At 48.9% G+C, this 21804-nt stretch overlaps 1 protein-coding gene across 7 annotated transcripts in view; it reads left to right on the top strand.

Annotated features, from left to right (window-relative positions):
* Window positions 1-21804, top strand: part of MAP3K13 (mitogen-activated protein kinase kinase kinase 13) — a 210427-nt gene that overhangs the window by 98234 nt on the left and 90389 nt on the right. The window contains exon 1 of one of the 7 annotated variants that reach the window (XM_056819880.1): window positions 7903-8346. The exons of 5 other annotated variants lie outside the window; for them this stretch is intronic. The gene's annotated coding sequence lies outside the window, so the exon portion shown is untranslated. Of the gene's footprint in view, window positions 1-7902; window positions 8347-21804 lie in introns of those variants that run through there. One more of the 7 variants, XM_056819874.1, reaches the window with a different exon arrangement.

Here is a 21804-nt window from a genome sequence, read left to right as displayed (position 1 = left end):
AGAGAGAGAGAGAGAGAGAGAGAGAGAGAGAGAGAGAGAGAGAAAGAGAAAGGGGAGAGAAGGGAATAGGGCTTAAATACCCCCTCTGTTTAGGCTGGGCCAAAAGGCCCAAGCCCTTAGATAGCTGGGGCAAAGAAAGGAGATCAGTCCCTATTACTCACGTGACCAAAATGGAGAAACAGTCTCCGGGGCCTCCACTTCCAGCTTCCTTCAGAGCAAGCTTCTCAGAGCACCTCTCCAACCACTCAGAGCCAAAACTCTCCAACCACCCTCCAGTCCTCAGACCCCTCTATCTTTAAGGAAACCATCCAAGTTCCCTCCCCTCAGTTCTCACATCTACCAATCACTGTCCATCATTTTCCCTGTGCCAATGGTGGCTCTAGCTTAACCCAGGACCGCCCAGAGGTCTGTGGCTTTGCACATGTCTGTTGGAGGTCATATTCTCAAATAATTAAATCTTGATCTTTTGCTACAGCCCTTCCTAAATCCTGTTACCCTGAGTAGGGTAGAGATTGGAATAATTAAATTTTGATCTATGCTGCAGCCCTTCCTAAATCCTGTTAGGACTGAGTAGGGTGGAGATTGCAATTTCCAAGACTTGGTTCTGTCATTCCAAGTATCTCCATTGTATCAATTCTAAAATCAATCATGACTCAAAGAAATTCCTGTTCTATGCTTAAGCATAGGTCAAAGTCCTTTCCATTGTTCAGCAAAAGGTTTCTGTCCTAAAGTAATCTTAAGAAGGGAGGAGGAGGAACCTCCCATGCCAATGGGGTTCACATTCCAATAGCCAAGACCCACTATCAATAGGAAATTTTTCAAGTATGAAATTTCCCAATGGTGAAATTTCCAACATTTATAAGTCTAAGAAATTTTAAGGTTTACAGACCAAATATGAATTTAGTTGGTCACCAGGGATTTAATTTCTAAATCCCAATGAAGCACTCAAGTCAGAATGGAATTTTATGGTGGTTTATTTACAATAGAAGAAAGGATTTAAGAATGAGAGAGAGAGAAAAAAAAAAGAATCTAACTGCTCCAGCCCAGGCTGAGCCAGGCAGGAGTTCACAGGCCTTGGCCAAGGGGGCCTCCCCCAGAGAGCCAAGGGAAAGGGGAGTCAGTCTTATCACTCACCATGTGACCATTTCAAGGAAGCCCTCGGAGGGGCTCCTCCAGGCTCAAGTTCCAGGGTCAACTTTGCCAAAATTCCTTCCTCACAGGAAGTGACGTGAAATATAAAGGCAGTTCTTTACCTCACTTCCTGTGTCTCACATGTGCCAATGGTGGCTTAAGCTTGGTTTAGGTCAGTCAGTTGTTTCTGATTTGTCACTTGCTAGCACTTGCCAGTCATAGACCTTCCTCCCAGACACATAATCCTTAAGTAGGGGTGTAGACATTCCTGGGTGCTAGACTAAGCAAAATGGAGAAAATCTAAAATTCAGTGACTTTCCCAGCGTCACTCAGCTAGGAAGTGTTCAAGGTCATATTTGAACCCAGGACCTCCTGACTCCAGGCCTGGAGTCTATCCGCTGTGTTCTCCAGCTATCCTCCTTTTAGAGCTGAGGAAATGGAAACTCTGCTTGGGTCAAACTGGGCCAAGATATATCTGTCCTCACCCAGGCCAACCCTTTCTCCATCATGCCATGACGCTACCTCGTGGTCCTCACGGGAGCTGGCTCGAATGCTTTGGATAACAGCTTCCTCCGATGAGGAAACCTTGGCAGAACTGTTTCTCTTTTCCCCATTAGTGGGGAAGGTTTTGTCTGCCCGGTTGAGGTTTCCCGGCGTGGACAAGTGCATCAGACAGCTGCCGTGTTCTCCCAGAGAGTGAGAGCACAGAAAGGGCCAGTGCCAGCTGCAGCCCTGAGAGCCCTGCAGTGGGACAGGTCCTTGGTACACTGTGTCCATTGTGGGGTCATCCGGAGTCCGGGCCAGGGAACTGGACGTGGGCCTAAGTGGATGCCGGAGGATGAGGCGGCCTGGTGGGCCAAGCAGCCAAGGCCACGGAGAGCCAGCCGAGGGCTCCTTACGTACCCCTCCAGGCCCGCTTTGCCCAGAGATGGGCCAGGTTTAGCAGCTCTGCCTCTCCACCAATCAGCTGTGGCCCCTGTGAATGAGTGAGGTTCCCAGCCCAGGGCCCAGCTGGCCAGAAGGCCATTAATCACCACACCCACCCGGAAATGGGCTGGGCCTGTGTCAGCCACCCTCCAGGTAGGGTCTGACCCGCTTGGTAATCTGATCACTCCCTCCCCAACTTGCTGGGAAGCCCTGGCAGATCCAGGAGTCCCGGCATGGAATCGGTGCCCCTGGAGGGTGTCGGACTCTCTGGCCATCCTCTGGCGGTGTTCCAAGGAAGCGTGATCTCGTCTTTTCTATGTATAGCTTGGGTGACCAGGAGCAAATCACTGGGCCTCAGTTTCCTCATCTGCAAATTGAGGGGGTTGGACTCGATGGCAGCTAAGATCCCTTCTGACTCCAGAGGTACGATCCTTATGTTCCCTGGTGGGGAAGAGGCTCCTTGGGAATTGGGGGCATTTTTACTGTTGTTGTTATTGAGAGGGTTTGGCCCTCTGACTCTTTGGGACCTCATTTGGGGTTTTCTTGGCCATGATACCAGAGCAGGTTGCCACTTCCTTCTCCAGCTCATTTGACAGATGAGGAAACTGAGGCAAAGAGGTTAAGTGACCTGCCCAGGGTCACACAAGGTGCTGGCCAGCATCTGTCTGTGAGGGGCAGGAGGGAGGAAGCTGGGAATGGCCTGCTTGAGGTAACATTTACTGATGGAAAGGGGCCCCAGCTAGCCTTGTGTCTGAGAGGTTGTCTCTGGGCTCTGAACTCCATCTCTGGGACAGAGGAAGAACACAGGAAAGAGTAGTTCTGGCATGGCTGTGACACAGAGAGACAGAGGCAGAGAGAGAGACAGAGAGAAACAGAGACAGACAGAGACAGAGAAACAGAGACAGAGAGACAGAGAGAGACAGAGACAGAGAAACAGAGAGAGAGACAGAGACAGAGAGAGACAGAGAAACAGAGACAGAGAGACAGAGAGAGACAGAGACAGAGAAACAGAGAGAGAGACAGAGACAGAGAGAGACAGAGAAACAGACAGAGAGACAGAGAGAGACAGAGACAGAGAAACAGAGAGACAGAGACAGAGAAACTGAGAGAGAGACAGAGACAGAGAGAGACAGAGAAACTGAGAGAGAGACAGAGACAGAGAGAGACAGAGAAACAGAGAGAGAGACAGAGAGAGACAGAGACAGAGAGAGAGTGTATGGCGCAGCGGGGAAGGGCGCCTCCGTCTTACCCCTTGGCCCTTTTTTTTCCACACTGTGAGTCCTGGAGAAAAGGGTGTCGTTTGATTAGGCCAGCCACTCGCTTCCCCCTTTTTGGCCGAGCAAATGAAAAGAACCTTTCTCAGGAAGTGGACTCTGCACCCGACACAGTCTATGACAGATGCAAAGATGACAGGACAGGCAGTGCCACCCACCTGACTGTCAGCTTGCTATAGCTCACCCACAACCCTCTATCTCACATCTCTGTCCTCCCTCACTGCCCCGCCAGGCCTAAAGATGCTCTCCCTCCTTACTCTCAGAGGCTCTGGCCTTCCTTGGAGGCCACCTTCTACAAGAGGGCTTTTCTGGCCTCTCCTCCAGCCCTCCCTCAGGCTGCTAGAGATATAACTTGCATCTACTCTGTATTGCTCTTTTTAAAGGATTTAGGTGGCACAATGAATAAGAGAAGACCTAAGTTCAAATCCTGCCTTGGAAATTTATTAGCTTTTTGAGTCTAGGCAAGTCACTTAAACTCTTTCTGCCTCAGTTTCCTCATTTATAAAATAGTATTTTTAGAATTGTTTGAGGAACTAACAAAATAATATTTGTAAAGTACATTGTAAACCCTAAAGCTCATTATTAGTTTTGTTTTATTTTTAATTTAAAAAAATTTTCTTTAAACCCTTACCTTCCATCTTGGAATCAATACTGTGTATGTAAGGGTTAGGCAATGGGGGTTAAGTGACTTGCCCAGGGTCACACAGCTGGGAAGTGTCTGAGGCTAGATTTGAACCCAGGACCTCCCTGCCTCTAGGCCTGGTTCTCTATCCACTGAGCTACCCTCATTATTAGTTTTCTGGATTCTTATTTATGTACATGTTGTCTATCCTTTAGAATATAAGCTCCTTGAGGCCAGGGACAGGTTCTTGCTTTTCTTTATGTGTTCTCAGGGCTTGATGACAAAAAAACTTTTAAGAGGTTTGGCTTTTCACATGTCTCTTCGGTCTAACTTCCCATGGGATCAAGGTCCAAGTCTCTGCTTTGAATCCAAAAAGTCTGACAGAATATCCAGAGGGAACTTGCTGCTGTCACCAAGTAGGTCTCAGCCAACGCAGGCCAGTCCAAAAGCACCGAGGGTCCGTGGCCTCTGAGGTCCGTGATATTCCTAATTCTGGGTTGTTCGACTCAGTCTGTGACCCGAACCCTCAACTTCACTTCCCTCGAACAGCCCTTTTCTCAAGAAGTGTCTTCCCAGGATGCAAGCCGGCTTTTCCAAGTCTCTTCGACATGAGCCAGGCTGTGTGCTCCCTCACTGATCTCAGAAGTGGGTGACCAGCAACCCCATGTGTGTGGCTCACCAACTCTCTCTCTCTGTTCCTCCCCCGTCTCTGCCTCCCTCTCTCTGATTTTGTCTGTGCACATGAAATAATTCAGTTGACTGAGAGAGGAAGAAGGAAGTCCTTCCTGGAGAGTCCTGACCAGTGGTCAATTTACCCATTGTCCTCTCCTCAAGCATGTCCAGCCTGCCAGGGCGGGTCCAACTCTAGGGCAGTTTATTAAAACGACTGCCTTTTGTTGTAGAATGGATTCTAAGGCAGACGATTGGCAAGAGCTAGACAATCAGAGTTAAGTGACTTGTCCAGGGTCATACAACTAGGAAGTATCTGAAGTCATATTTGAACCCAGGTCCTCCTGACTCTAGGCCTGGCACTGTGCTACTTAGCAGCCCCTCAAAGGATAATATTTTAGGGTCAACAAGTTATGATCTTTACTGAGAGATGAAGTCTGGCCCAGTTGTCTTTATGCCGGGCCACACAACAAGGCTTGGGACCAAACTTTAGACCTGCTTTGGGCTTTCTTTTGGAAAGGAGTCCAAGCAATCAGCGATCAGCCAAGTCAGCAAAAAAGGCCCCTTCATGTGGAGAAGGTCTCAGACTGTTGGATTCTCCTGGGCTCACTGTGGATGCCACATCCCATTGGCCAAAAGAGCTGCTCACTGTGGCACCTGTGAAGGATCACTCCCACCATCTCCCCTCCACCCTTTTACCACTGAACTCTTCAGGGATGACTTGAATTTTCATTCTTTTGAAACCTCTCTGACCCTCAGGTTCTTCCTTTGTCAAAATAAAGGGGAATCATCTCTATCAGTGGTTCTCAACCTTTCTAATGCCCTGGCCCCGCACTACAGTTGCTCATGTTGCAGTGACCTGTGAGATTTAAAATGGTTGAGGTCTTAAACTGTAGTGATTAAAATAGTGGAAGATATAAATTGCGATAGATATAAGAGAGGGTGAGTAAATTTGACCGCAGAAATATGTTTCACTACAGTGTCTTGGGTTTTAAAATCAAATATAAGGTGGTCACCAGGGAAATATTCCCAATTATTCAAATACCCAAGTCAATTGGGTTTATAGAGAGTTTAATTAACAATACAATGAGTAATCAAAGAAAGAGAGAGAGAGATTAAGAAAGGAATAAGTATGAAGGGCCTCAAGCCAATATGGCCTAGACCTGAGTCTTAAAAGAGGAATCAGTCAGTTTCTTAACACTCACCACAAGGTGTGACTAAACAAGGATTCTAGTGACACCAGGACAGCTCCATCTCAGCTGGCTTCACCAGAGAGCCTTCCAGCCAGAGACTGTTCCAAAAGGTCTCTCTTCAGAGCCTCCAGAGGGACAGAGTCCCCTTAGAGGAGCTCCAGGGAGACCTCCTTAGAGATTGTCCTCCAAGAGTTTCCCTTCTCCAGAACCTCTCTCAAGAGATTCTTCCCAAGCGATCCTCATCAGAGATCCTCCAAAAGGAATATATCCTAAAAGGAATATCCAAAAGGATATCTCCCCTCAAGAGATTCTGCTTTTTCTTATATAGAGATTTTTCTCCCATGTCACTTCCCCTAAGTCCCTACATCTACCAATCACTGTAGACTTTCCAAAGGACTGCCCATCTGAATTCCTGCTAAGTCGACAAATCTCCTCAGTAAGTCTGAACCAGAGAAAACACAGCTGAGTCAACTAATCTCATTAAGACAAAACTTGCCCAACCCTTTTAGGTACCTAGCATCTCATTGTATCAATTCTAAAAACAGGCCTGGCTCAAAGAACTCCTTGCCCCACCATAAGCATGGATCCAAGTACTTTCATTGTTTAGCAAGGAGTTTTCTCCCCTAAAGCAGTCTTAAGTAGTGGTTGGAGTAGAGGTCCTCCCATTTCTGATCCTGGCGAGTTCTCACATCAAAATGGGGAATGTTTCTCAGTAGGGAATTTGTTCCAATTAAGAATTCCCTGATGGGGAAATTTTTAACATTCACAAGTCTGAGAGATTTCAAGATTTACAGACCCCAAATCAAACCATTATTTTGGTGGCTGCTTCAAAACTGTCATTTTGCTACAGTTATGATTCGGAATGTAAATACCTGCTATGCATTATGGATTCTCCTTGCTACAAATGGAGAGGTTGAGAACCCCTGCTCTAGATGATCCCTGAAGTCTAAATGTAGGATCCTACTCCTACCTTGGGTCAGCTTTGTCACATTAGGGCAGCTAGAAAGTAATAGAAGTCACTCTAATGTGAGACAAAATTAATTTGGGGGGCCTGTTAAGAGGAAAGAAGAGTAAAGGACCTGGTTTGGAATACTGCCAATCACATGCGGGACTTCAGGCAAATCCCTTAACTTCTATGGGCCTCAGTTTCCCTAGTTGTAAGATGAGGAATTGGACATGGTCACCTCTATGGTTCTTCCAGTTCCACATCTAGGATTCTTTTATTTCTCTGGACCTCAGTTTTCCCATGTATAAAACCAGGGGCTTGTCCTGGTACAATGGGAAGATGGCTGACTAAAGTCAGAGGGTCTAAGTTCAAAGCTCACTGTTGAGGCTGCCTACTGTGTGAACTGGGACAGGTTCTTTTACTTCACTGGGGCTCAGTCTTATCTGTAAAATAATGAGATGATTTGGGGAAGTCCTTGGAGAGAGGGGGGAGGGGAGAGAGAGGGGGGAGGGGGAGAGAAAGAAAGGAGAAAGGGAGGGAGAGAGGGGGGAGAGAGAGAAAGAAGGACAGAGACAGAAACAGAAAGGGGAGAGAGAAAGAAAGGAAGAGAGAGAGGGAGGGAGGAAGGGAGAGGGAGGGAGAGAGGAAGAGGGAGAGAGATGGAAACATAAAGGGGGGAGAGAAAGGAGAAAGGGAGGGAGAGGGAGGGAAGGAGGGAGAGAGGGAGATAGAGAGAGGGGGGAGAGAGAAAGAGGAGGGAGAGAGGGAGAGGGAGAGAAAGAAGGACAGAGACAGAAACAGAAAGGGGAGAGAGAGAGGGAGGGAGAGAGACAGAAACATAAAGGAGGGAGGGAGAGGGAGGGAAGGAAGGAGAGAGGGAGGGAGGGAGAGGAAGAGAGAGGGAGGGAGAAAGAGAGGGAGAGGGAGGAAGAGGGAGAGACAGAGACAGAAACATAAAGGGGGAGGGAGAGAGAAAGGAGAAAGGGAGGGAGAGGGAGGGAAGGAGGGAAAGAGAGAGAGGGAGGTAGGGAAAGGGGGAAGGAGGGAGGCAGAGAGAAAGGGAGGAAGACAGAAAGGGAGAGAGGGAGGAGGGAGGGAGAGAGAGATGGGGGGAGAAAGAGGCACACGCAGGCACGCACACACTCGCGCGCACGCACACACACATACACATATAGAGTCCCCAGCGAGCTGCCAGATTCTGTCATCGCCCTGTGTCAGAAGCCCTGTGGCACAAGCCTGATTGGCGGGCTTTGTTTATTCTGTGCCCAGATTCCTTGTCCCAGCAGGCAGGCCACAGCAGAGGGCCGCTGATTGGCCGCTGCCGGGCGCTGACCCTCCCTCCCTCTTTCTCTCGCATGGCACACACCACAGCCGGGGCTGTGCGAAATCCTAAACCAGCCCGATTTCCATCCATTCATGAATCCGTGACGTCAGCCCCGGCCGGGGCTCCTTTGCAGTGGGCTGGCTGGCGGACCGTGGGGGTGGAGGTCCCCGTTTTTGCCCTTCCACCATGCTCCCCTGATGGCCTTCCATCTTCTCTCCGACCCGAAAATGGAGCAGCATGTGTAGGAATCCTCCCTGGCCGTGAGTGTCGCCTCGGGGTTCTGGGGCTCCGGTGCGTCTGCCTTTATTTCCCGGCCAGATGGAGGGAGGGAGGCCGGGGGCCGGGTGGGTGGGGGGCCGTGCGGGGAGGGATGGGTGCTGTGTCTGTGACCTCCCGGGCTGAGAGGCTGAGCGCAGGGACAGGGGCTGCCGGAGGGACGCCTCGCTCGCTGGCTCTCCGCCTGGCTCGCTGGCTCCGAGGCTGCTGACAGCTGGTTCTCCTTTGCTCGGCTGCAGACTGGCTGGGGACATTTTCCTCCGGCCATCCTGCACGTTATCCCGTGGCGTCCCGAGCGGGGCTGAACTTCTCCAGCCCGCTGGGTCTGCGGAGGGCATCGGGGGCACGGGCGGCTGCTGGGACCTCGGGGCCAATTGGGTCCCTTTCTTCTCCCCTTCCTCCCGGGCTCCGGCGCTGCAGCCTCGCTGACATTGTCTCTCAGCCGCACTCCCGGCCCGGCTCCTTTCGCTTCTCGGCTGGCTGTCGATGACTTTAGTTCTATTTCGATGAAGACGGGCCGGCGGCCGGCGGCGGGCGGCGGGCGGGGGCTTAAAGTTCCGGAGGACGCCTAGAAGCGCAGGGGCAGCCGTGCGGGGCTCCGCGCTCACGTCCCGAAGGGGCTGTTTATCTTTCTGGGAGCCGCCGGGCAGGGGGCTCGGCCGTCTCCTGGCCTCCGCGGGTGTTTCAGGCGCCCTTCGGAGCTCGGGATGATGGGAGAGGCAGGGGGAGGTAGAAGACGGGGAAGCGGCGCCGCTCCGTGCCCGACACTTCTGAGCGGAGAACTTCGGGCATGTGCGGAGCTCCTGTTTACAAAGGACACGCCGGGCTAAAGGGTGCGATGGGCGGGCGGCTCACGTGCCGAGAATGAGGGGGACTGCGGCCCCGAGGAGAGCCCCCGCGAGGCCACTGGCCCGAGTCCCAGGACGGGCTGCAATGACGAGATCACGGGCACCCCGAAGGGCACACGCACAGTCACCGCTGCTAGTTGTCTCCGCAAAGTTTTCCGTTCTGGCCCCAAAGCTGGAGCCTGAGGGATTCGCCCGGCTCCAGGCGCGCGCAGGCCGGCTTCAAAGTCAGCATCTCTGAGAAGCCCAGTGCAGCCGGCAGGCCTTTTGTTTTTAAGGTTCCTACTGTGTGCCCCCGTGGCCTTGGCCAGGTGCTCGGGATGCAAAGGCTGACTCCCCCCGGCACTCGCTTCCAGTGGAGACGCAGGGAGGGCAGAGCCATACACAGATCAGTCACCCGGAACCCACCCGTGTGAATTCTCCGGAGGAAGCTCCAGAAGGACCAGAGAGTAGCAGTTAGGGGTGGAAGGGCAGGGTCAGGAAGGCCTCTACCACCAAGCAGCCCTTGACCTATTTTTTTTTTCCTTCTGTCTTAAAATCAATGCTAAGAATCAGTTCCAAGAAGAGCAGTAAGGGCTAGGCAATGGGAGTTAAGTGACCTGCTCAGGGTCACACCGCTAGGATGTGTCCAAGGTCAGATTTGAACCTAGGCCTGGTGCTGTAATCACTGAGCCACCCAGCTGCCTTTCTAGAGGGAGAGGAGGAAAAGGGAGAAAAAGGGAGAAGGGGGAGAGAGGAGAGAGAGAGAGGGAGGGAGAGAGACAGAGAGGGGGGAGAGAGACAGACAGACAGACAGAGAGGGGGGAGAGAGAGACAGAGACAGACAGACACAGAGAGAGAGACAGACAAAGAGAGAGAGGGAGAGGGAGAGAGAGACAGAGAGAGAGAGAGAAAGAGAGAGGGGGGAGAGAGAGAGAGGAGAGACCGGGGGGGGGGGGGAGAGAGAGGAGAGACAGGGGGGAGAGAGAGAGAGGAGAGACAGGGGGGAGAGAGAGAGAGAGAGAGGGAGACAGAGAGGGGGAGAGAGAGAGAGAAACAGAGAGGAGAGAGAGAGAGAGAGAGAGAGAGAGAGAGAGAGAGAGAGAGAGAGAGAGAGAGAGAGAGAGAGAGAGAGAGAGAGGGAGGGAGAGAGGGAGGGAGGGAGGGAGAGAGAACCCTTCACCCTCCAGGAAAAGGTCAGTCCAACAATTTTTAGAGTGTAGCCATCAATAGAGGGAAATTCATCTCCTTTCATGTTGTTTCCACTGATACAACCATGTCCAATTTTTGAGGTGGAACCATTTGACTGTCAAAACTTTGGGGGTGAGAACTTTGGCTTCTGGATCTGCCTTTAGCAGTTGTACTTCCTGAAGAAGAAGGGGAGTCCCTTCTGAGGCACTGGATTTGGGGCCTCCCTATGAGGGCGGCTCCCGGGATGTTGGCTGAGGGGGCCGTGCTGAACACAAGGCGCCTCACTCCCCAGGACTCTCTTGGCTTCCGTCCCCATTGGAGCCCGCGCGTCTGTCAGTAGCTGGTATTGGTGGTGATGAGGAAAGCAGACCGTCTCTTCTGCCCTGGCTGCTCTCCTCAATGATGGGTGTGTTGGTGGCAGGCCAGAAGCAGGGCTGTTGGTCTCGGGGACGTTGATGTTCCTGGTGCTGGTGGGTTCTGGGTCCTGGCCGTGTCCAGCAGTATCTGAGGGGAGGCGGTGCTGGAGGGGCTGCTGCTGATCCAACTCACTTGGCACCCTTTTGCGTCCCTCGCAGGGACCTCATTGGAGACAGGATCTCCATCCACAGTCCAGATGCCAACATCTTTGAGCACTTACCCTTTCGCCTGGTTTTCTATTTCTTGGGTTTGGGAATCATTTCAAGCCTCAGGAAATGTTTCTGAGCCACCTACTATGTGCCAAGTGTGGCGCTAGGAACTAGGGGAGGTCCAGAGACTCAAGAAGGCATAACTCTCAGCCCGCCGGAGCTTAGTCTGGTAGCAGGACATGACAGGTATGCAAACAACATCAGTAATCCTTTGCATTGACTGGGCCACGAGACAAAAGGGATAAGGGATTTTTTTAACTCTTATTTTCCATCTTGGATCCAGTACTGTATATTGGCTCCAAGACAGAAGAGCAGAAGGGCTGGGCAATGGGGGCTAAATCACTCTGCCAGGATCCCACAACTAGGAAATGTTTGAGACCAGACTGGAACTCGGGACCTCTTGTCTCCAGCCCTGGCTCTCCCCACTGAGCCACCCAGCTGCCCCCCAGATAAGGGATTTCTTAAAATAGTCGCCTTCACTAGACGCAGCTTGGTAGAGTAGACGGAACATTAGACCTGAGAACCGAATGTGAAATCTCAGCTGGGGCATTTGGTTGCTCCAGAATCCCCGAGAAGTCACTTACTTTCTCAGTTTGTTTCCTGTCCTGGAATAAGGAGATAAAAGCCCCCCCCCCCCCCTCCTTCCTCCCTCTGGAGGTGGGGGAGTACTTTGTGTACCTTAGACTTCATGGAAGTGGGAGTGATCAGTAAGACTATTTCATGGATTTTGAGCTAGAGGCCCTGCCTTCTAATCCTCTTTCTCATGTAGTCCCTGAGGAACTCCATTGGTCTAGACCTCAGTTTCCTCATCTGTAAAGGGAGGATCTTATACCTAATGGCTGCTAAGTTCCCTTCTAATTATAAAGCTATGGTCATAATATTTTAAAAAAACAACCTATCAATCAGCTTCGGTACATTCTCCCAGAAGAGAGCTTTTTTCTCTTGGATGAAGGAAACCCATCTTTCTCTTCCGCTTGGTAAAATGTAACCATCCCTTTAAGACACAGATTCTTAGGGGCAGCTGGGTGGCTCAGTGGATGGAGAGCCAGGCCTAGAGATGGGAGGTCCTAGGTTCAAACCTGGCCTCAGCCACTTCCCAGCTGTGTGACCCTGGGCAAGTCACTTGACCCCCATTGCCTAGCCCTTACCACTCTTCTGCCTTGGAGCCAATACACAGTATTGACTGCAAGATGGAAGGTGAGGGTTTAAAAAAAAAAAAGAGATTCTCCTTGCTCCCCCCACCCACCCGGAGACTTTCTTTTGTTTCTGTAGGCTGTAGTCTTCTTGAGGGCAGGCCTCTTTCACATGCCCGCTCCACGTTCCCGAGAAATTGTTTTCAGTGTAAGTAATGTAAGATAAAATGTTTTTCCACGTCTTGGTGCCTGTAGAAAAAACAACCGAGCAGACAGTAGCTCTCAGCTGTTTAATATCAAACAATAAAATCCAGTGTAGCAGCAGCTCTCAATGGATGGCATTCTGTGTAAGACAAAACAAAACTGAAGCCATCCCAGAAATTGGAATTAATTTATTTTGTAAACAAACAGTCAAGCCAAAGTAGAATCTAGAGAACTGTCCGGGGCCTGACACCCCAAAGTCAGAGGTCAGTCAGTAAACATTAAGCACCTACTATGTGCCAGGGGCTAAGGATTCAAAAAGAGGCAAGAAACAGGCCCTGCTCTCAAGGGGCTTGTAATCGCCATTTGTGGCTAAAACTACAGCCTAGCCAATGGGAGAGAGTGCTGGGCAGACTTGGCTGCAGGAAAAGTGGAGTTCAAATTCTACCTCACATACAGGGATCACCGGAGGGAAGTCAGCTAACATCTCCAATCCTGAGTTTCTTATCTGTAAAATGGGTATAACAATACCTGTAGTATTTATCTCCCCTGGTTGCTGTGAGGCTTTCATAATGGAGAGCTCTTTGAAACCATCACATATGTGCAAAGCTGGTCAGTTTGGTCACCCAGGCCCGGGGTCCTCGAGCAGAATTATATGAGTCCAATCATTAAGGCAGCCAACTGTCTTGGACTGCATTTCTTTTCTTTTCCTTTTTAAAAAAACTCTTACCTTTTGTCTTGGAATCAATACTGACTGATAAGGGCAAGGCTGGGGGGGGGGGGGTTAAGTGGCTTGTCTAGGGTCACACAGGAAGTGCCTGAGGTCAGATTTGAACCCAGGGCCTCCCATCTCCAGGCCAGGCTCTTTATCCAAGACCCACCTAGCTGCTCCTCAGGGCTATATTTCAAGAGCACTTAAAGGTTAACAAATGCTTTCTCACCACAACCCTGTAGATTTGGTAGAAGAAGGATTAACATTCCCATTTGTCATGTGAGAAAGGTGAGGGTCAGAGAGATTCAATGAGGTCCCCTTAAGGTTACACAGATAGTACAAGTTAGGAGCTAGGTTTAAAAACAAGTTTCCCTGACCCCCAGGCTGGGACTCCTTCTGACGCACAGACTTTGCTGCCTTTCTCGCTTGTATAGAATGGAAAGGATTCCCCCTAGCAAACACTGTCATTGGAAAAGTTGAAACCTTTCTTTTCTTTTTCCTTCCTTGGTTCCTCCCTTCCTTCCTTCCTTCCTTCCTTCCTTCCTTCCTTCCTTCCTTCCTTCCTTCCTTCCTTCCTTCCTTCCTTCCTTCCTTCCTTCCTTCCTTCCTTCCTTCCTTCCTTCCTTCCTTCTTTCCTCCCTCTCTTCCTTCCTTCCTTCCTTCCTTCCTTCCTTCCTTCCTTCCTTCCTTCCTTCCTTCCTTCCTTTTTCTTTCTTTCTCTCTTTTTCTCTTTCTTTCTCCCTCCCTCCCTCCCTCCCTCCGTCCCTTCCTTCCTTCCTTCCTTCCTTCCTTCCTTCCCTCCTCCCTTTTTTCTTCCTTCCTTCCTTCCTTCCTTCCTTCCTTCCTTCCTTCCTTCCTTCCTTCCTTCCTTCCTTCCTTCCTTCCTTCCTTCCTTTTTCTTTCTTTCTCTCTTTCTCTCTTTCTCTCTTTCTCTTTTTCTCTCTTTCTCCCTCCCTCCCTCCCTCCCTCCTTCCCTTCCTTCCTTCCTTCCTTCCTTCCTTCCTTCCTTCCTTCCTTCCTTCCTTCCTTCCTTCCTTCCTTCCTTCCTTCCTTCCTTCCTTCCTTCCTTCCTTCCTTCCCTCCTCCCTTCCTTCCTCCCTTCATTTCACTTCAATTCATCAAGCATTTAATTAGCACCTATCACATGGAAGGTAGGTATTGGAGAGTCTCTGTCCTTAAGGATATTAGAGTTCTGTGTGGGGATCTGGCCGTGTACACACACAAATAAATGAGAGAAGCAAAGGAAAGAATCAGTGGATGTTGCTCCTACCCAAACGTAGGGTGAAAGGCTTAGCCTTGAGGAGGGGGACCAGCGAGAAGATGATCAATATTGGTGGGGCAGTAAGAGAGATGAGAAAGCTCAGGCCAGGGAAGAACCCCTACCCTCAAGGAGCTCACATTCTAAGGGGCGACGGGAGCCACATGCCCATCACTCTGAATATACGTGATATCTTCGAGGTAAATGAATGCATCAGTAGTGAGAAGGGTGGGAAGAGCTTCCTGTGGCCGTCAGGTTTTGAGCTAAACTCTGAGTGGAGCCAGGAGGTGGGGATGAGGCGAGAGAGAGCATTCTAAGCATGGAGCTGCCAGGCATAGAGTACACGCAGGGAGAAAAGGGACAGTGCCAACCACAGGATGTTCTAGGTGGTCCTGGAGCTTAAGAGAAGCCACTGGAGTTTATTGGGGACCAGGGAAAGGAGATCGGTAATGCGGTCAAACTTGAACTTTAGGGAAATTACTTTCAAAGTTGAGTAAAAAATACACTAGAGTTGGAGACAGGGAGATTAGTTAGAAGAGAGCCAGGCCTAGAGACGGGAGGTCCTGGGTTCAAATCTGACCTCTGACACTTCCCAGCTGGGTGACCCTGAGCAAGTCACTTAACCCCCTTTTGCCTAGACCTTCCCACTCTTCTGCCTTGGAACTAAAACACAGTCTTGATTCCAATTTGTTAGGGAAGGATTTTTTTAAAATGCAGTTGTGATAGTCCAGCAGAGAGGTGATCAGGACCTGTCCAAGAGTAGTAGAGAGAAGAGTATGTATGCAAGATATCTGGTGAAGGCCAAGAAAACAAGAGGTGGCAGTAGATTGGCTCTTTGGGGTGAGTGCGAGTGAAGAGACAAGGATGACGCTGGGGCTGTGAGCCTGGGTGACTGTAAGGGTGGCTGGGCCCTTAGCAGTAATAGGGAAGCTGGGAAAAAAGGAAAAGAGAAAGAATTCTGTTTGGGGTTTGATGGGGCATCTAACTCAAACTGTCCAACTAGTCATTGTGGCTGGAGCTGAGGAAACGGATCAGGGCTGGATTTCCGGGTATCCCAAAGCTTGTCCTGTGATGGAACACGAGGGAGCTGTGAGAAACGGCGAAGGAGATGCTTTCAGAGAAGCCGGAGAAAACTTGATGAACCGATGCAGAATGAAGTGAGCTGAACCAGGAGCACAATTTCTATAATAACCGCAGACTCTGAAAGACGCAGGGGCTCCGAAGGATCATCGAAGCACCCACCGTAATCCCGAAAGGGCTTAGGATGAATCTGGCAGCCCTCTCCAGGCCGAGAACTGAGAGCCTCAGAGGACAGATGGAAGCGTATTCTCTTCTTTGTTTGTCTTTGGATATGGTTAATGAGGAAATTGGGTTGACATGACTGTGCAACTTTGAAACAGCTTTGGGGGTTTGGGGTTCCAGCTCAATGAGTGGGGAAGGAAAAAACTTGGAACCCCAAATCAAATTTAGAAATATATATTATTAATACATACATATATATATATATATATATATATAATATATATTAAGGGGCACTAGGTGGTTCAGTGGATGGAGTGGGAGGTCCTGGATTCACTCCAGCCTCGGACATTTCCTAGCTATATGACCCTGGGCAAGTCACTTAACCCCAGTTGCCTAGACCTTACTGCTCTTATGCCTTGGAACCAATATTTAGTAGCATAGAATCTAAGAGGGAAGAGAAGGTTGTTGTTGTTTTTTTAAAAAGCTTATCAAGTTTAAAACTGCACCAAGACTTTGGGAACACCCTGTACAGATCTGGGAATCATCTGCATAGAAATGATCATTTAACCCATGGGAGCTGATGAGATCACCGAGCAAAATAGTATCAAGGGTGAATTGCCATAAAAAAATCCAGCAAAGGAGTGGTTGGCCAAGTAGGAAAAAGAGCCAGGAGAGCGACGTCCTGCAACCCTAGAGAGGACCCCCTTGCCCAGATGATGGACAGGGTCAGAGGCCACCCAGAGGTCAGGAAGGATGAGCACCCAATTAAGGCCATTAGACTTGGCAATTAAGGAACAGCTCCTGTGGGGAGTATGATGAGGAGTCGGGCAGAACTGAAACAGAAGACCGACAGAGCTCTTGAGTCTGTAGTAGACCCAGGCAGCTGGCTTGACTGTAGGCCTTTTAAATAATCACATCATCTCAGGTGGTGATTAAGAATAAGCTTGGGATAATCAGTAAGTGTTCATTTTCTTTTTCTTAAAAATCCTTGCCTTCCATTTTAGAATCAATACTTTGTATTGGTTTCAAAGGCAGAAGGGCAACAGGCTGGGCAAAGGAGTTAAGGGACTTGCCCAGAGTCACACAGCTAGGATGTCTGAGGTCAGATTTGAATCCAAGATCTCTTGTCTCCAGGACTGGCTCTCTATCCACTGAGCCACCTAGCTACCTCCTCAAAAAAAGTTTATTCAGCTGGTTTCTAAACACACTATGGATATAAAAAGAGGCAAAAGACCACCCCAGTCCTCAAGGAGCCTACAGTCTCATGAAGGTCAAAGCATGCCAATAAACATACAGAGCAAAGCTCTACTGACAACAAATGGGAAATAAGTTAGAGAGAATTATCTCTGGGGCCTGAAGACTGTAAAGGTAAAAATTAGGGTTGTTGACTGAATATATTATATTAGTGGTCACCAGCGATTAAAATTCAATCCTAATGAAATACTGAAGTCAGTTTGGGATTTTATGGTGGTTTAATTACAATAGAAGGAAGAAATTAAGAAAGAGAGAGAGGGAGGGAAAAGGAATTAAAACTGTTCCAGCCTGGGCTGAGCCAGGCAGGAGTTCAGAGACCTCTGCCAATTCATAAGGCTTGGAGACCAAAGTTTGACTCTCATCTCAGTTACTTCCTTGTTGAACAACCAGGGCCAACTCTTTACCTCTCTGAGCTTCTGGAATTAAAGGGGGTTAGAGAAGACTTCTTATGGAAGAGGGAATTTTAGTTGAGACTTAAAGGAAACCAAGGAGCACAATAGTTGGAGCAGCAGCCAAGCCAGGGAGAATGGCCAAAGCTAAGAGATGGAGAATCTTGTGTGTGGAACAGCCAAGAGACCAGTGTCACTGGATCTAGTACATGTTGGGGAGTCATGGTAAGAATCCTGGAAAGAGAGGAGGAGGCAAGCTATGATGGGCTTTGAAGTCCAAATAGAGGACTTTGTATTTGCTCTTGGAGGCAATAGGGAGCCACTGGAAGTTATTGAATCTTTAGAGTGAGGTGATGAGACCTGCACTTTAGGAAAATCACTGAATAGAGAAGGGACTGGAGTAGGGAGAGACTTGAGGCAGGTAGAAGTGCCCCACACCCCAACAGGTCTTGTAATAACTCCCATTGAAGTGAGGAAGGCCTGCACCACAGTAGAGGCAGTCAGGTGCGTGTTGGGGAGAGAGAGAGAGAGCGCGCGCAAAGTTGAAATCGGCAGGCCTGGATGCCATATTGGATGAGGGGAAGGGGAGGAGAGAGAGTGAGGAGACTGGGATGAATCCTAGTTTGGGAGCTGGGGGGGGGGGGTGGAGAAGGAGAAGGATGAGAAGGAATATAACGTTATCTCATTTTCCAGCACTGTGCTAGGTGCGAGGGATGCAGATATAAACTTAAAGGCTTTTCCTGCCTTCAAGGAGGTTACATTCTAGGGGGAGAAGAAGCATATGGCGGAAGTTGGCTGAAAGAGAGTTTGGGCCCAGGAAATCCCAAAGACCCCAAATGATAGGCCATTCCATCGACGTTAGTGTTGATTTGATGACACTTCTCAGAGGTGGAGGTGGAAGGTGCAGGAACCAGGGCAGGGTAGAACATGGCCCTGGGTGAAAGTGAGGGCCCACGGTCCCAAGGAGCTGAGCCTAAAGGCTTCTTTTGCTCTTCTCAGGCATGATCTCTGGGGCCTGAAGGCTTGGAGACCAGAGTTTGAATCTCATCTCAGTTGCTTCCTCGTTGGATAGTCAGGGCCAACTCTGAGCCTCTCTGAGCTTCCAGAAAATGGAAATAATAATTGCATTGGCTGCCTTACCGCATTGTTAGAAGAAAGGCACTTTGTTTGTTTATTTTTTAAAAACCTTATCTTCCGTCTTACAATCAATACTAAGTATCCCTGCCAAGGCAGAAGAGCGGTAAAATCTAGGCAGTGAGGGTTAAATGACTTGTCCAGGGTCACACAGCCCGATTTGAGAAAGTCACTTTATAGACCTTTGATAATGATATAAATGTGACTCATGACTCGTGGTATTATTGCTGAAAATTAAGAAATAGAGTTTTTTGAAAAAACTCGAGGAGGCCCTCGCTTCAGTGAAAACCCTAAGCCAATATATACTTCATCCCAGACTCAAAACCAGAGTCCTGGGACCAGGGTTCAGAGAGGGAAGGGACATGAGCAGCCATTGAGTCCATCTCTTTGTTTGACAAAGAAGGAAACTGAGGCTCAGAGGTTAAGCTAGAAAGTGTTTGAGCAAGTGTCCCCCCTTGCACAGATGTCGGGTATGTGTCTCTCCACCGATGGACCCCCGGCAGTGCAAGAGCAGGGTTCGGTCCCTAGCCTGGATAGCCACATTGCCTTTTGCCTTTTGCCTTACCCCAGGCCTACATGGTACACTAGAAAGAAGAAACCAGACAAATTGGGACCAGACCTGAGTTCTTGGATCAATTAACTGTGTGCCTTTGGGCAAGTCAAGAAAGTGATGCAATAAGCGTCTGGTTAGTGGGAATCATGTCGTCCTTCCTTGCCTGTGTCCCAGGATTTCTGAAAAGACCATCTGATGTCATAGACCTGCAAAAGGGCTCTGGATTGAGAGCCAGGCCTAGAGACGGGAGGTCCTGGGTTCCAATCTGGCCTCAGACACTTCCCGGCTGTGTGACCCTGGGCAAGTCACTTGACCCCCCTTGCCTAGCCCTGACCACTCTTCTGTCTTGGGGCCAATACACAGTATTGACTCCAAGACAGAAAGTAAGGGTTTAAAAAAAAAGGGGGGGGGGCTTTGAAAGTCATTTGAATTAACCAGACTTTCTGGGATCTGAAGCTCCCTTCTGGGAAGACTGAGCAACTTTTCTGAGTGGAAGAAGTAAAACATTTTCGCTTTGATTATTGCCCTAGCATGAAACAGACTTTTAAAATATCATATCACATCAGTAAAATATTCTCTATTTTCCTATAAATATTGATCTAACTAGGCCTCAGTTTCCTTATCTGTCAAACGAGCTGGAGAAGGAAGTGGCAAACCACTCCAGTGTCTCTGCCATGAAAACCCCCGATGGGGTCCGGAAGAGTCAGACACGACTGAAAAGGATTCGATATCAGCTGCCTACTCTATATGCAAGGCATTGCTCTTGAGTCTTAATGCTCAAAACGGAGTAAGATTTTCAAGATCCATCTGGTCCAACCTGTATCCAGTCCCAAATATTGCAGGTTGGACAGTGCTACGTTGGCGGACTAGCCTCAGAATCAGAGACCTTGGTTCAAATCCCACTTCTGACGATTCTATGACGTGTGACTCTGGATAAGTCATTTAACTCCTTTTTGCCACAGTTTTCTTATCCGTAAAACAGGTTCAGAAGATCTGTAGGACCCACCTCACACATGAGACTCCCCCTAAAGGAAAGATTGGCACCTCTCTGCAATTTGTAGACTTAGAAAGTTCCCTGAGGGGGAGAGGGGGTTCTAAGCAATTATTGTTTATTTAGTACTTTAAAGTGTGTAAAGCCCTTTACAAGCATCTCTGGAGTAGGTGCTAGTGTAATCTCCATTGAACAGATGAGGAAGTAGAGGTATGCAAAGGGTAAGTGACTTTCCCAGAATTGCTCAGCTAGTAAGTGTCTGAGGCAGGACTTGAACTCGGGTCTTCCTGACTCCAAGCCTGAGGGTCTATACACCGGAGCACCCTCCCTGCCTCTCATTAGGTCATTTGCCCATGGTCACACCAACAGAATGTGTCAGAAGCAAGGCTGGACACCCGAGGCCATCTCTGGGCCCTTTGATTCTCCTTGGAAGCCTTAAAACATCAGCTCTTCCGGCTGCCATTCTTCCAGGGACCCAGGATGATTGGACGTGGTCCATTGCACTAAATTAGCCCAAGAGGTTGCTGAGACAGGGCCGCCTCTCTAGGCAGCCCTGCCTTAGCGGGCTGCCGGGTCTGCAGAAGCCCCGCTGCAGGGCCGCTTCAGGATGGCCTCGCTCTTCCAGTCCCTCGGACAGAAAGGCAACCGAGATCCTATCGGTTGGGAGCCCCGAAATCACTCAATCATGGGTGACCCAAGGGCGATGGAGAAGTCCTGGGAAATACGCCTGAGCCCCGCCATATTCCCAAAGACAATTCTCGTGAGAAGTGGCATCAGAAAGCATCAAGAAGGCCATGTATGGCTCGAAAAGGAAGGAGGGCTAGTGAAGAGAGGGAGAAATGGAGAGGCAGGGCCAGACAGACAGACAGACAGACAGAACAGATGCACAGGGATGCCCTGGTATCCACCAAGGAGGACAAGACCTCAGGCAAAGGAGCTCCTATGGATCCTTCATGGCAGATTTGGAAAGCCTGGGATCGCCGCTTTTAGAGGGAGCAGCTACGTATCTAAGAACAGTAGGATTTATTCCATCATAAAGTTGTTTAATAGATATTGGTTCAATAATATTACCGTTACTGTTTTAGCAATACTAGAACTCAATATTGGGTTCTGAAACTGCCTTTGCTTTCTTGTTTCTTAACTAGATAGAAAAAGGATAAAATTTCCAATGTTTTTAGTTCTAGATAATTTCATATTTAGAATAAGTTAGTCCACAAGAAGAAAATATTCTTTCTAGTCCCACCAGAGAAACTTATTAAAAACTAAATTATCATTTGAACAGTCTCTATATTCATATACCTAAGTGTTGTTGAGTCATTTCAGTCATGTCTGACTCTGGTTTTTTTTTTTTTTGGCAAAGATATGGGAGTAGTTTGCCATTTCCTTTTCCAGCTCATTTTACAGATGAGGAAATGGAGGCAAACAGAGTCAAATGACTTGTCCAGGGTCACATAGCTAGTAAATGTCTAGAGCTGGGTTTGAACTCAGATCTTCCTGACATCAGAGTTGATGTTCTATCCACCGTGTACCACCTAGCTACCCCTAAGTAATTTCTTTTAATTCACTGGCATGACTTTTCTTCAAAACCTCATCAGTAAACATGATTCTTCTTTTAAGTTTTTCATTGTAAACTTGGCAACAATTTTAACAAAAGCAAACCAAGGGGAAATTTTTTAAAAACTCAATATAACGGGTAGCTGGGTATCTCAATGGACGGAGAGGCAGGTCTAGAGATGGGAGGTCCTAGATTCAAATCTGGCCTCAGATACTTCCCAGCTATTTGACCCTGGGCAAGTCACTTAACCCCCAATGCCTAGTCCTTACCACTCTTCTGCCTTAGAACTAAGACATATTCTAAGGCAGAAGGTAAGGGTTAAAAACAACAGCAACAACCACCAAAAACTCAGCATAACAATATGATCAGGTCTATTTGT

The sequence above is a fragment of the Monodelphis domestica genome, chromosome 2 (genome assembly GCF_027887165.1).
Source record: "Monodelphis domestica isolate mMonDom1 chromosome 2, mMonDom1.pri, whole genome shotgun sequence".
Taxonomy (NCBI): domain Eukaryota; kingdom Metazoa; phylum Chordata; class Mammalia; order Didelphimorphia; family Didelphidae; genus Monodelphis; species Monodelphis domestica.
The sequence above is the reverse complement of the archived record's forward strand: the minus strand, read 5'-3'. Positions and strand labels throughout refer to the sequence as shown.